This window comes from Coregonus lavaretus, assembly GCF_964263955.1.
Source record: "Coregonus lavaretus genome assembly, contig: HAP1_SCAFFOLD_260, whole genome shotgun sequence".
Lineage (NCBI taxonomy): Eukaryota > Metazoa > Chordata > Actinopteri > Salmoniformes > Salmonidae > Coregonus > Coregonus lavaretus.
Genome location: NW_028159512.1, coordinates 82409 through 98017, shown reverse-complemented (window position 1 = coordinate 98017; position 15609 = coordinate 82409). Strand labels below are relative to the sequence as shown.

The 15609-nt window shown below is 46.2% G+C and overlaps 1 pseudogene across 1 annotated transcript in view; it reads right to left on the bottom strand.

Moving 5' to 3' along the window:
• LOC311122778 (2-hydroxyacyl-CoA lyase 1-like) overlaps positions 1-15609 on the bottom strand; it is a 30399-nt pseudogene that overhangs the window by 1258 nt on the left and 13532 nt on the right. Inside the window, exons 2-8 of the transcript in view lie at positions 3015-3095; positions 2783-2855; positions 2517-2594; positions 2242-2340; positions 1834-1942; positions 1092-1227; positions 639-744 (exon numbers count right to left, since the gene is read on the bottom strand). The product of the transcript in view is annotated as a 2-hydroxyacyl-CoA lyase 1-like (transcript). The remainder of the gene's footprint in view (positions 1-638; positions 745-1091; positions 1228-1833; positions 1943-2241; positions 2341-2516; positions 2595-2782; positions 2856-3014; positions 3096-15609) is intronic.

Sequence of the window (15609 nt, the reverse complement as noted above, 5' to 3'; positions counted from 1 at the left end):
TACTTTTTTGTTTAAAATAAATGCACTGTTGGTTAAGGGCTGTAAGTAAGCATTTCACTGTAATGTCTGCACCTGTTGTATTACGGCGCATGTGGCCAATAAAATTTGATTTGATTTGATTTGAAATTTATTTTGACTGTTCAAATTACGTTGGTAACCAGTTTATAATAGCAATAAGGCACCTCTGGGGTTTGTGGTATAGGGCCAATATACCACGGCTAAGGGCTGTATCGTCAAGGCACTCTGCGTTGCATCGTGCTTAAGAACAGCCCCTAGACGTGGTATATTGGCCATATACCACACCCCCTCGGGCCTTATTGCTTAAATATAGATGTACTGTACAGCACTAAGACAGCCATGACATTATTTGGAGAGACCACAAAGACTTATAGAGAAGCTATATAATTGATAGACTAAATCCAATAGACTGAGTCAAATACCTTTATACCTGGTTACAATGAAATGTAGTTCACTATGAAATGACCTGTGACTAGGGTTGCAAAATTACAGTTACTTTCCCCAAATTCCCAGAAATCCCTGTTGGAAGATTCCAGAAATCAGAACGGAATAAGCAGAAAATCTGGAATCCGAAAAAAAGAAGGAAAAAAAAGAAACCCTACTGGTGACCTTTGACCTAGCTGGATGACCTTTACTTGGGTGTCAAACCTGGGGGGAAGGCCAAAGTGCAGGATCCAGTTGAGTCTGGCACCAAGTAGGACCACAACATCAGACTGGAGCAGAGCTCTGCAGTCCCCACCAAGACCATAGAACCAGGAGGATAGGAAGAGGAGGAGGAGGAGGAAGAGAGGAGGAGGAGGATAGGAAGAGAGGAGGAGGAGGATAGGAAGAGAGGAGGAGGAGAGCAGGGACAAAACAAAATGTAATGAAAAGAGGCTAGTTATAGGAGTAGTGTAGTTGTTTGATTGACACCAGTTTACATTGACATGACCTGGCCAGGAGAGACTAGTTATAGATAGGGATTTCAGGAGTTTCGTGGTCCGTTCAAATGGTCAGGGAAATTCTTGGTCCTACTTATACAGTCAATGGTCTGTACATGAATATGATGCCAGCTGAGAGAAGGAGAGGCTGACCTGGAGCGGGCAGCAGCAACACAGTTGGGGTGATCGTCAGGCAGCACCCCTTTACCCATGGGGGTGGGCAGGAAGGGCAGGTCACACCCCTCCACCAGCTCCTTCAGAGCCCCCTCTGCTCTTCAATGGGCTGCACCTGCAGAGGGACACAGACAGAGGGCACTGCCACACGGATTTCAACAGACTGGTCTTCACAACTGGGATGCATTCAGCTGAGCAAAACGTTGTGCAACGTTCAGATAGAAATATAGCATGTAGAACGAACGTGCCTCTCAGACAGGTAGAATGAGAAATCATGTCAACAACATTTGTCGACTGAACGTGGCCCAGTTTTCAACTGAACCGTGGTACAGTGCTATATGTGTTACAGTGCGTCTCAGCTGGCTATTGATCTCTCTTGGACAGACGCACGTAACATAACTGGAAGTAGCGTCTGTCAACAGAATGGGATGTGACAACTTTGTTCCGGTACGCTGATTTTTCACCACTAATCATTTGGACAAATCCCGATTTCGCAGGTGCTCGCATCTTTTCAATTTCAGAACGGGAGGGGACATTTGGCCCATAAACTTGCCGGAAACTTGCAGAGAGTTTCCGTTTAGGGGGGTGGAGAGTTCGCAAGTGGCGTTAGTATCTTTCTCTTAACATCTCCCCAGACCTTATCCAAGTATCTGACGCAATTATGCAAGATTTTAGTTCTGTTTCCCCCAGATTATCTGGCTATTAAAAAAGCAATGCCTACCTTTGCCAATGATGAGTAAAGTCCGTTTGGCTCCTTTCAGGACCGCCAGTGCTTCTGTGATCACCATATGGTCAGCCATACTCACAGGAGGAGGTGGACTACAGGGCACCTCTCTGACAAAGGAAATAATAAATAATAGGTCAAACATTAAACATGTTACCTAGCAACTTTATTGCATATGTAAATAAACCATGAAGGTCTATCGAGGCTTATTGCTATTCTCTGATGAGAATATTTTGATATAGTGCTATATTTTCTAAGTAATTTAATTTCTGGTTCACTTCAGACGTTAAAAGGTATAACAAGATAAAATAAAAATGACTACGGTGATGTGAATTCAGAGGTATACATATTCAACAGTAACACATTAGTATACATTTTAAATGGATGAAAGACAGTGATGGCCACTAACCTGGCTCTGCTCCTGTCCAATTTAGCATTGACCATGTCCCCAGATATGTCTACGTATACAGCACCTGGACGTCCATACATGCTAGTGCGTGCTGCCTTAGACATACCAAACACCCTTAAATTCAGATCAATTAAGGCTGTGCTGTGCTCTTATGAAGCAGTTAAGGTACCTTGCTAAGCTGGAAAATTAGAGGTCAGAAAAAAGACAATTGCAGGTGATACCAAATGATATGAAGAGGACTACACAGAGGGAGTCAGAGTAGACTGTATACCTTCTCTACCACTGAGGAGATCATATCCAGACTGCTAGACCTAGCAGAGAACTTACTGTACAATCTGCATGCCTCCACCTGACAGAGAAAGAGGACCACAAATAACAAATTATTTCCTCTTTCAGCAATTAAACTGCTAGGGCCAGTTTCCCAGACAGAGATTCTCTATTGAGTTTGCTTTTTAGGCCATGACTAGGCTTAATCTGTGTCCTGGGAAACAACCCCCTAATGTTCAAAAGTCATAAATATCATGGTTCAATCGGTACCTGTGGAAACTCTTGAAACGCCCCAGTGGTCTCTTGGTTTTGATCGGAGGAGCCTCCAATAACAATCACAGGCCTACAGAGAGAGAGGTATCACACAATGACATCAACTGACAATCTGAGATAGTTTGGAGTCCTCAGATCATTTTTTGCAGTGTGCGGATAGCATCCCTTCTTTTGAAAGGACCACTGAACATGAGTAGTAGGGTCTTCTGTTTGTGGAGTTCTAGCATACCAGCAGTTCATGTTAGCGTTGGCCATTCCACCAAGTGCATGGATGAGTCCCGGTCCAGACACAACCAGACACGCACCTGGACTGGAGAGGAACAGACAGACAGAGGGACAGACAGGAAGACAGGCAGACAGACACACAAAGGGTCAGACAGACAGGCAGACATAATTAGCAATGCAAAAAAGCTATGAAACTGACCCTCACACACTACACGCTCCTGTAGTCTATGTACGGGTAGTTAATATCACATGATTTGGGGAGAGCTGGTTTAGTAATAAAAAGGTGGCTTATGGCTTGTTCATTGCGCATTCCCACATACTTGATTCCTGAGGCTTGAGCTGCCTTAGCTACTTCAATGACTGGAACACCAACTATTCCAAACATATATTCTACATTCTGTAGAGAGTTACATGTAGATACAGTATATTTACCTTTTTTTAAACATTTTTAGTCATTTAGCAGACGCTCTTATCCAGAGCGATTTACAGTTAGTGAGTGCATACATTTTCATACTGAATTGTATATGAATTGTTACAATGTAGTTTAGATTTTCTTTGCATTGACACACACATTGGCATGCATCAACAAGGGTGTTAACATATACTATTCCACATAAACATCTAAATGTTTTTCTACAACAATATTAATAGTTAGCTATACCAGTGCAATGACCTATGGCACACTTTCACAACTCATAGTGTTACATTCTCACTGCCAAGGACATGATCAGCGACTAATATATTATTAGCAACACGGTTACACAGTATAACACTGTTTTATATATATTGCACACACTTCACCTGAGCTTTTAGTGCCTCTGCAATGAGCTGAGCCCCAGTCACATCTTCCATTATTATTGTCGAGAAATCTGTTCAAAGTGCAAACGCGGTTAGCAATGATTTCTTGGACTTGTTGTTCAGTAGCTTATAAATCGTGTTTAGATCTCTTGCAAATCATTAGTTTTGTCTGCTTTCCAGCATGCATTACATGAGTAGCTTTTTCTTCTTCAGTGGGGTTTATAGGCAGTTGGCATCCAACGTTATGGTGCATTACTGCCCCCTATTGTACAGAAGTGTGGACATGAGCCGTGCAATAGCAGTCATGAATATTTAATAAACTAGTAGCATTTTTCTTTTTTTATTGCAAGAAATACATAATAAGCCCTCATTATGTGTTTATAACTGCACTTTACTTAACACTTAACTCAGTTAAGTCATTATGAGTGTATGACAGTATGAAAAAAAAAATGTATGCACACACTAACTGTAAGTCGCTCTGGATAAGAGCTTCTGCTAAATGACTAAAATGTAAAATGTAAATGACTTGAGTGTATGCATTATAGATATAGGCTTCATAGAAAGTGTTACAAATGTTCTCCTGTCATCTTATAGGAGATCCATTCATGGATTTAGTTATGGCTTGAGAATGTGACTGGTCTACGGAGTTCTCCTTTATGTCTGTCTTTATATGTGACAACAACTTTTCTGTATTATGTGTATTTCCACAATCAATAATCATAAACGGTACTTCACTATGAATACTTTTGACTATGTGGTTTGAAGTACTTTACCGTTATCTTGCACATACATGAAGACTACTATAGACAGAAATCAATGCAGTAATGTTTTATTAAATAAAGGCTCTGATTAAAATATCATATTAATAAAATCAGGCATTTGGCTAATTATTCTTCCCAGAAGCTCCTGTGAATGGTTTGGAGATGGCTCTGGAGAGAGCGTGTAACACCCTGACTATGAGTGGGCGTTTACGGGACTGGGACTCCTGGGGAGCAGGGGCCGGTGTGGTTGTCAGGTCCTCCTTGGGTGGGGAAGTGGATGGAACCTCTGGAACCTCACACTCAGCATCTGTCATGAGAACATTTCATAATCAGAAAATGAATGTGTGTGTTTGTGTCTGTCCGTCTGTCCGTCTGCCTGTCCGTCTGTCTGCCTGTCTGCCTGTCTGTCCGTCTGCCTGTCTGTCCGTCTGTATGCCTGTCTGCCTGTCTGTCTGTCTGTCTGTCTGTCCGTCAGTCTGTCTGTCTGTCTGCCTGCCTGCCTGTCCGTCTGCCTGTCCGTCTGTCTGTCTGCCTGTTTGCCTGTCTTTTTGTCTGCCTGTATGTCTGTCTGCCCGTCCGTCTGCCTGTCAGTCTGCCTGTCTGTCTGCATGTCTGTCCGTCGGTCTGCCTGTATCTGTTGTCACTGTTTTAACAAGCTTGTCATAGGGTGATACATCAATATGACATTATCGATGCTTATCACTTACCCTGTGAAATATGAGTCTCTCTGAGATGTTTGGTAGGCAGCGCATCCTGTTCAGGGTGTCTCTTCGGTTCCCCTTTTGTCTTGAACAGCTGTTGACAAAACACATCAGGACAACTGAGCCTGTGTAAAATACAGAGTGTGCATCCTAAAAGGCACCCTATTCGCTACGTAAGGCACTACTTTTGACAAGGGCCCAGAGAGCTCTGGTAAAAAGTCGTGCACTATATAGGGAATAGGGTGCCATTTGGGACTCTCCCATGTGTATTAGGATTGCATTACAGCGTCCTCACTCAACCTCCTAAAGACAATGACAACAGTTTTGTTCTAATGCTGAGAGACAATAGGGGTGTAGTGAATCTGTAGGGTAAATTTCAGCCCTGCCTTACAGAGGTAATCTCAAAACACAGAGCACCCTACCTTAATCATGATCTTTGGAAACTTATGCATTTTCGGTAGGAAACGCCACTTCCTGTTCTTCTTAGTCTCTTCCCCTCTGGCAGAGGGAAGACGGGCCATGCCGTCAGCCTTTACATCAGCCGGGCTAAGGCTCCTGGCAGGGAATTCCTCAGTAGCATTAAGGTCAGCTACAACACCATGAGTGATGTCACTTGTGGCATTGCTGGTGTCTGAGTGAGAAGAGCACGCTAGTGTGACCGACCTGTGTACAATAACTGGGAGAAGAGGACGCAGCCATTGAAGTCAGTCACTGCATCCCAAATGGCATTCTCTTCACTTTATAGTGCACTACTTTTGACCAGGGCCCATAGGGTCTGGTCAAAAGTAGTGCACTAAATATGGAAGAAGGTGCCATTTTGGACACAACCAGTGAATTTCACATCATAAAACGCAATGTATTGAGCATCATGTTACAATTAAGTCCTATGCAGATGAAAATAGGTACTTTCACTTACCATCCTCCATTGTAGACTTGGACACATAAGTCAGGCTGTCCATCACCACGTCTGTCATCAACTTGATGACCTGATCCAAAACCATTTCAGCCGATGGTGGCATAGGCCTTCCCATACACTGCCCCAGGAGTCTCCTAACAGAAGTCTGGGCAAAGTTGTAAATGAGCTCTGAGGCATCGTCCTTTGACAGCTTCCTCAGGGCTGGTTTAGGCAGCGCTGGTTGAGAGAGGCTTCTGTGGCCAACCATGGATTGAAGCTGGCGGTTTATGGTTATCTCCTGAATGAGACCATGGACCTTTGCGATCAGGTTGCCAGATGCACCTTGAAGGGCTTCAACTGACAGGAGCCTATCCAGATGTTCTTCTGCTGAAGTCATCTCTGGGTCGTCCGTCTTCAATGTGTCCATTATAGTTTTCACTATGATATTGGTGTCAGATATGTTTATTTCTTGTTGGCTCACAAGCGTTGACCGTGAACCTGTCTCGTCCATTGCGATAGAGGTATGGGATTCTGTCCTTGTGATTTCATCGGCAGCGCTCATGTCAGGCAACTGGTCAAGGCTCTCCAGTACAGAGTCTAACATGTTAGTGGCTATCAGACACTCCTCACTTGCAATCTGCCCAACAGATGAACTCTCAGAGTTGGCCACTCTACACTTGATCACATTTAGGATCAAGCTGAGCGTCTTCTTTGCAGTTTTGCTAAAGCCTTCTTGGCTGACTGCCACTGTTACGTCTTTTAGAGCCACAAGAGGTTTGCAACTTTCACTCAATCCACTGCCGTGGAGAGGAGAGGCTCTCTTCAAACTGTTGTTGCTCACAACTGACATACTCCTGGTGGGCAGAGTGACATCCTCACTGCATGTGTCAATTATATGGTGGTCTGTTGAAGAGCCACTCGAAGACACAAGGGCTTTAGACCTTTTAGCCAAACAGACTTTTGACAAAGGCTTCTCACTTCTCACAGACGGAGGGCGGCTCCTGTCCTCAACAAGAGCAGTGTCAGCGGACTTAGAATGTCTGAGTGTCTCCACAGGGGCGGAGTCCAGCACATATTTGGCTGTGGTGACTGACACTGGTGGAAAAGAGAAAAAGATGTTCAGTCTATCCTTTACTCTGTGGTACATGGTTTGAGCAGCATCCAATAAGTTGTCAAAGACAACTCTGGGTTTGAGCTGGAACTCCAGCTTTTTCTCTCCTAGTGGGAAGGAGTCTGCGTCGTCCACAGTGTACTGGGATACACTTTCAAGGTCTTGCATGATAATATTTACTATATCTTCGGCTGTAGAAACCGCATGGTGTGAGAAGGTGGTGCTAGGCATGCTCTGTAGCAAAGAATGGCTGGCTTTGCTAGCAGCTCTGAGAATGGTCTCACTCACAATGTGTTTGGCCTTAGCTCGGAACTCAGCACTGTGAAAGCTCTGGATGGAAATGTTAGAGGTTCTGCTGGCTGCACTAAGAGATCGCGTGAGTGTGGCAATCTCGGCTGATGTCACATCACTCGAAATGGTGAGGTCCTCCAATTTCGAAATTATCGAGTCCAACTTCTGGTTGAAGTCGAAGGATGAATTTGACGTGCTCTCCCCAACGGAAGCGGAGCAGTCTTCCTTTGAAGTGTCCACCCTCAGCACCGAGATCACCTGTTTGATTACCCCTTTAGTGCAGGTGTCGAGGGTGAGCTGGTAGGCTGAGGCTGGGGACTTAGAAGGGTCTTACTGTCTGTCTTCTGTACAGGAGACACTGCCAAAGTGGCCTCAGTTACAGGAGATTCCTGCACAGTGGCCTCAGTTACAAGTAGTCCAGTTGCAGAAAGCTCGATTTGCACAGGAGTATTTTTTCCCTCAGTGAGATGGTGGGAGGTGAACAGCTTCCTTAGTTTGTCCAGGGTTTTGGTATAAATCTTCTGGGAACCTGAACTCACTTCCACCCAGAACATTTTGCGACCTGATTTCGTACGCATGGAGGCCTTATTGACCTCAGATACCTCATGCAGGTCGGAAATAATTCCACCAAAGAGATCAGAGGATGCCTCCTCAATATTCTCTGAGGAAACATGGACAGATAGGATTTCCGACAGTTTCCCACAAGTGTCGGTTTTATCCAGCGCAGCAGTATATGTCACAGCTGCATCCTGAATGACCTGAGTGATGCATTGCTCAGCTTTGACAATATACTCCTCCACTGGTTGACCATGGAGGATGTCAACTTTATATTGTCGAGGTGGACATCTCTGGGTGCTTTATCACAGCAGCCTCCTCCAAAATGGCCGACGGGCCCTGGAGGATGTCAGAGATATCCATGTCCTCAATGGTCTCTACCAGAGACGATAGTAGGTCTCTGGCTGCCAGGTTGGTAGGTCTCTGGTTCTCAAGCTCTGTTTTGATTGCTTGACAGGCAGTTGCCAGAGCAACAACAGAGCGAGAACACAACTGCTTCAAGGTGGAGTCAGAAAAAGATGATGACAGATCTGTCATGGACATGGTGGAGAGTTGACTCTCAGAGACAAATGGGCTGAGTTTGACAGACACCTGTCTGACCAAGTCCCCAGCAAGAGCTCTCATATCTATTGCTCCACTAGCTGAGTTGTGGGAGCAGGCACTCTGTGGCCTTGACGGGTTCCTGTTATCCAAAAATCCTGTTATCCAAAAAACCTCAAGTACAAGATCCACAACATCGGATGACACTTCTGTCACTCTGTTGTCGGACAGAAATGTACTTGGATGAATGGTGCCTGCATTCACAGTCCAGTCGCAAATGGAGTTGTTGGACTGACTCTGGACTAGTGGAACTAGACAGGTTTCACTTGGACCTTGGCCAAAGAGCTCTGCCATTTTGAGCAGAACTGATCTTAAGACCTTTGACTTGGAAATGTTCAGCAGTGGGTCGTTGTTGGACAGTCTGGTGGATGGTCTGCTAGCCGATCTGTGAACCACTAGGCTTTGTATTTCTGCCGAAATGGCAGTTAGAAAATAGGTCAAGGGGCTGGACGCTCTCCCCTCATTTCCTCCGTTGGCTTTAGCCTTGATGATGCTATCTATGATGATGACTATGACCTGTCCAGCCAGAGGACCCAAGATGGCCTCAAGCTCCCTCTCTAACTCAAGGGGAGACTTGTGGCCGAGCGCAATATGCTCTATGGCATGGGAATACATCTTAGAAGTCGCCATGCTTAGCATCTCTTGGGCAAACTGTTGACTTGCTGAGATACTTCCAGTCAGCAGAACTAGAGTTCCCTGACTGACACTTCGCATTAGCTCAGCCAATCTGGAGTTGAGAAGGTTTATAACCAACTCGACAATACCCATCATAAACTTGCCGTCCGTTGACATTTTGCTAGGTCTGTATTTCTCCTGTCTACTCCGTTTGGGCAGCGGTACGATGTCACCCTGCGACTGGCCGCTCTGGACCATGTCGAAGACAGAGTCCTCAGAGATGCCAAACACAGATCTCAGTGGTGCTGAGTGTTGTCTGTGTCTCATCTCTCTATCGCCACCCTCAGGTGAGGAGACATATCGCTCTTCGTTCTCACTTAGCAAAGAGGTCATGGACCTGCAGAATGCACAACATAAATGAATAGTATATGGTAACAAAATAAAAAATATGATCCAAGAATTTGGGACACAAACTCAACCTTGTTATTATTATTCAAAGGAAGCATTGTGAACCATCTCAAACCACACTCAGAGCAAACATTAACATTCAGAGTAAACGTTGCCTAGCACCACGAGTGGTTGTGTAGTATCTAAGTAGTATTTCTCACTAAGTGGATCTGGAATGGATATTTGTACCTATAACAGGAAATACCTGCAAAAAGAGGAGGGGATAGAGCTAGGTATCTGTGAGAGGAGGGGATAGGGCTAGATACCTGTGAGAGGAGGGGATAGGGCTAGGTACCTGTGAGAGGAGGGGATAGGGCTAGGTACCTGTGAGAGGAGGGGATAGGGCTAGGTACCTGTGAGAGGCGTGGATAGGGGTAAGTACCTGTGAAAGGAGGGGATAGGGCTAGGTACCTGTGAAAGGAGGGGATAGGGCTAGGTACCTTTGAGAGGCGTGGATAGGGGTAGGTACCTGTGAGAGGAGGGGATAGGGCTAGGTACCTTTGAGAGGCGTGGATAGGGGTAGGTACCTGTGAGAGGAGGGGATAGGGGTAGGTACCTGTGAGAGGAGAGGATAGGGCTAGGTACCTTTGAGAGGAGGGGATAGGGCTAGGTACCTGTGAGAGGAGAGGATAGGGCTAGGTACCTTTGAGAGGAGGGGATAGGGCTAGGTACCTGTGAGAGGCATGGATAGGGCTAGGTACCTGTTAGAGGCATGGATAGGGCTAGGTACCTGTGAGAGGCATGGATAAGGCTAGGTACCTGTGAGAGGCGTGGATAGGGCTAGGTACCTGTGAGAGGAGGTGATAGGGCTAGGTACCTGTTAGAGGCATGGATAGGGCTAGGTACCTGTGAGAGGAGGGGATAGGGCTAGGTACCTGTGAGAGGAGGGGATAGGGCTAGGTACCTGTGAGAGGCGTGGATAGGGGTAGGTACCTGTGAGAGGAGGGGATAGGGCTAGGTACCTGTGAGAGGCGTGGATAGGGGTAGGTACCTGTGAGAGGAGGGGATAGGGGTAGGTACCTGTGAGAGGAGGGGATAGGGCTAGGTACCTGTGAGAGGAGGGGATAGGGCTAGGTACCTGTGAGAGGAGGGGATAGGGCTAGGTACCTGTGAGAGGCATGGATAGGGCTAGGTACCTGTTAGAGGCATGGATAGGGCTAGGTACCTGTGAGAGGCATGGATAAGGCTAGGTACCTGTGAGAGGCGTGGATAGGGCTAGGTACCTGTGAGAGGAGGTGATAGGGCTAGGTACCTGTTAGAGGCATGGATAGGGCTAGGTACCTGTGAGAGGAGGGGATAGGGCTAGGTACCTGTGAGAGGAGGGGATAGGGCTAGGTACCTGTGAGAGGCGTGGATAGGGGTAGGTACCTGTGAGAGGAGGGGATAGGGCTAGGTACCTGTGAGAGGCGTGGATAGGGGTAGGTACCTGTGAGAGGAGGGGATAGGGGTAGGTACCTGTGAGAGGAGGGGATAGGGCTAGGTACCTGTGAGAGGAGGGGATAGGGCTAGGTACCTGTGAGAGGAGGGGATAGGGCTAGGTACCTGTGAGAGGCGTGGATAGGGGTAGGTACCTGTGAGAGGAGGGGATAGGGCTAGGTACCTGTGAAAGGAGGGGATAGGGCTAGGTACCTTTGAGAGGCGTGGATAGGGGTAGGTACCTGTGAGAGGAGGGGATAGGGCTAGGTACCTTTGAGAGGCGTGGATAGGGGTAGGTACCTGTGAGAGGAGGGGATAGGGGTAGGTACCTTTGAGAGGAGGGGATAGGGCTAGGTACCTGTGCGAGGAGAGGATAGGGCTAGGTACCTTTGAGAGGAGCGGATAGGGCTAGGTACCTGTGAGAGGCATGGATAGGGCTAGGTACCTGTTAGAGGCATGGATAGGGCTAGGTACCTGTGAGAGGCGTGGATAAGGCTAGGTACCTGTGAGATGCGTGGATAGGGCTAGGTACCTGTGAGAGGAGGGGATAGGGCTAGGTACCTGTGAGAGGAGGGGAAAGGCGTGGGAGTGCGTGTGCTGCAGGCAGTTCTGGCGCTGGTGCACCTGCTGGGTCCTCCACTACAGCTGAATCTGACGCTGCGGCCAAGAGAGGTCACCTCTCCTGCCTCATTACTTCCTGATCCAGAAGAGCTTGGCGAATCAGAGAGCTCTATCTGCATGGTGAGGTCAAGGGCGGGAACAACCACAGTGGATGTAGACTCCATCACCCATGCTACAATATCCATGCACTTGGCACTAAACTCATGTCTGCTCATCTGCAATGTTAAAAGACCATACAGAGTTAGTTTGTTAAAGGGGCTGCACTGATATAAAATGTAGAACCATTTACTCAAGCTAGTCAATTAAAGCAGTGGTTCAGGATTAAAGGTCCTGCAGGATTTCCACAAATGAATGTTTGGTCCATTTTACCAACATTAACTACTTTAGAGGTGACTATAACTCACCCCGGCACGCATATTCTCACTCAGCAGATTCCAATGGCTGAAAAGTAAATAAATGCAAGTACACAATGAACTACATGACATTACCTCTATTATCTTAGACTATGTTATGGATGGACATTACCTCTATTATTTTAGATTACGTTATGGATGGACATTACCTCTATGATTTTAGATTACGTTATGGATGGACATTACCTCTATTATTTTAGATTACGTTATGGATGGACATTACCTCTATTATTTTAGATTACGTTATGGATGGACATTACCTCTATTATTTTAGATTACGTTATGGATGGACATTACCTCTATTATCTTAGATTACGTTATGGATGGACATTACCTCTATTATCTTAGACTACGTTATGGATGGACCTCTATGGAACTAGGCCACACCCAGACATCCCTGATTGGTTATTTGGTCCGTTGAGTCCTTTGTATTGGCCCGAGACTATGGGAGACTCTCAATCTCCTCGCCTCCTTCTCAAAACCCATTGGATGAGAAGGTCAGAAGGGCGGGACCTCTGGCTTTCTCATCCAATGGGTTTTGAGAAGAGAGGACACGAGGAGTATGCAATTGAGATAGGGAACATATCTAGGGGATGCATGGGGAAGCCAAAGAGCAACTTACTCGTCCTTCATGTCCTGCACAAAGGTGTGTAGGTCTGGGTAGCTTCTCTTTCCCCTGCTGAGGGTGAGGCTGGTCTGGGAAGTTTCATCCTTGTGGGTCACGGTAGTGAAGGTCACCACTGCAGCCTGATGGCGACAACAGAAAGCAGAGTTAGGCTGTAATTCAATTTTGCGTCATTAAAACACAAAATATCTCAATGAAATGTCATACATGTAATAGAAAAATACATCAAATACATCAACTTGTCCGAGAGAGATTTACATGGTTACAAAAACGTCACGCCACTTTTTTCCAAGATGGCGAAGTAGTGCAGTCCTGTTTCTGTCGTGTGTCTGTAAATAGCCTGTAAATACCCTGTTTTTTGTATTTTTCGTACATATTTCCCTATCAGACTTTTCATCCTTCTACAAAATATACTTTCCTGCAACCCGCCTCACTCAATGTGGAACGGATTCTATTATCGACTTACCTTTATCTAGAATCTAGAATCTCCAGTTGAAACTAGCTAGCCAGCTAACTAGCTACTTGCTATTAGCCACAGCTAGCGGTGTTTCACCCAGAACATTGGATTTTTTTCCGCGGGATTAATTTTAATCACTGGACATTGATCACCGGATATTCGGCCAGTCTGCACAGCGCGTTATCGACCCAGAACATATCAGTTTTTCCGCCGGAATCACTGAATCACTGGACCTTTAACTCCGGATTCATCGCTACCAGCTAGCTACCACCAGCCAGCTACAACAAAACGGACGCTGTGGTCTGGCTAATCATCCTGAGCTAGGCCCATCGCCCATCTCCCGGCTATCTACCTCTCTGTCAACCGGACGGGACCACCTAGTGTTGACACGGAGCCCCGCCGATCCTACACGACTGGTCTGCCGACGAAATCGTCTGATGTGGTTACGACGTTAACCACGAAGATTCCATCCATCTGCTAGCCCTGGCCCGCTAGCACACGCTAGCCGTGGCCTCTTACTAGTGCTTCACCACCGGACCTTATGATAACTCAGATATACAGCTGATATCTGCTGGACTGTTCCTTTTTACGGTACTACATCCTGTTTATGTTTAGCCTCAGCCCAAACATGGTTAGTTTATTGTTGTTTCGGTTATTTCTAATTGTACTATATCACTGTAGACCCCCCAGCCTAGCTAAACCTGCCTTAGATAGCTCCTTTGCACCTTCCCCTATACACGCGGAGACCGACTCAATTGATGACTCCAGCGATGCTATCTCTTTCATTGTTACCCAACGCTTAGGTTTACCTCCACTTTACTCATATCCTTCCATATCCTTGTCTGTACATAATGCCCTGAATCTTTTCTATAACACCCGGAAATCTGCCCCCTTTATTCTATGTACCCAACGCACTAGAAGACCAGTTCTTAAAGCCTTTAGCCGTATCCTTATTCTAGTCCTCCTCTGTTCCTCTGGTGATGTAGAGGCTAACCCAGGCCCTGCAGCCCTCAGTATCACTCCTACTCCCCAGGCGCTATCATTTGATGACTTCTGTAATCGCAAAAGTCTTGGTTTCTTGCACATAAATATCAGAAGTCTACTTCCTAAGTTTGAGTTATTCACTGCGTTAGCACACTCTGCCAACCCTGATGTTCTAGCAGTGTCTGAATCCTGGCTCAGGAAGGCCACCAAAAATTCTGAAATGTCCATCCCCAACTATAACATTTTCCGTCTAGATAGAACTGCCAAAGGGGGTGGAGTTGCAATCTACTGTAGAGATAGCCTGCAGAGCTCTATCATACTATCCAGGTCTGTGCCCAAACAGTTTGAGCTTCTACTTCTAAAAATCCACCTTTCCAGAAATAAGTCTCTCACTGTTGCCGCTTGCTACAGACCCCCCTCAGCCCCCAGCTGTGCCCTGGACACCATATGTGAATTGATTGCCCCCCATTTATCCTCAGAGTTTGTACTGCTTGGTGACCTAAATTGGGATATGCTTAATACCCCAGCCATCCTACAATCCAAGCTAGATGCCCTCAACCTCACGCAAATTATCAACGAACCTACCAGGTACAACCCTAAATCCGTAAACATGGGTACCCTCATAGATATCATCCTGACTAACATACCCTCTAAATACACCTCAGCTGTCTTCAACCAGGATCTCAGCGATCACTGCCTTATTGCCTGCGTCCGTAACGGGTCCGCGGTCAAACGGCCACCCCTCATCACTGTCAAACGCTCCCTAAAACACTTTAGCGAGGAGGCCTTCCTAATTGACCTGGCCCAGGTATCCTGGATGGATATAGATCTCATTCCGTCAGTAGAGGATGCCTGGTTGTTCCTTAAAAGTAATTTCCTCTCAATCTTAAATAAACATGCCCCATTCAAAAAATACAGAACTAAGAACCGATATAGCCCCTGGTTCTCCTCAGACTTGACTGCCCTTGACCAGCACAAAAACATCCTGTGGCGTACAGCATTAGCATCAAATAGCCCCCGCGATATGCAACTTTTCAGGGAAGTTAGGAACCAATATACACAAGCAGTCAGGAAAGCAAAGGCTAACTTTTTCAAACAGAAATTTACATCCTGTATCACTAACTCCAAAAAGTTTTGGGACACTGTAAAGTCCATGGAGAATAAGAGCACTTCCTCCCAGCTGCCCACTGCACTGAGGCTAGGAAACACTATCACCACCGATAAATCTACAATAATCGAGAATTTCAACAAGCATTTTGCTACAGCTGGCCATGCTTTCCATCTGGCTACCACTAACCCGGCCACCAAC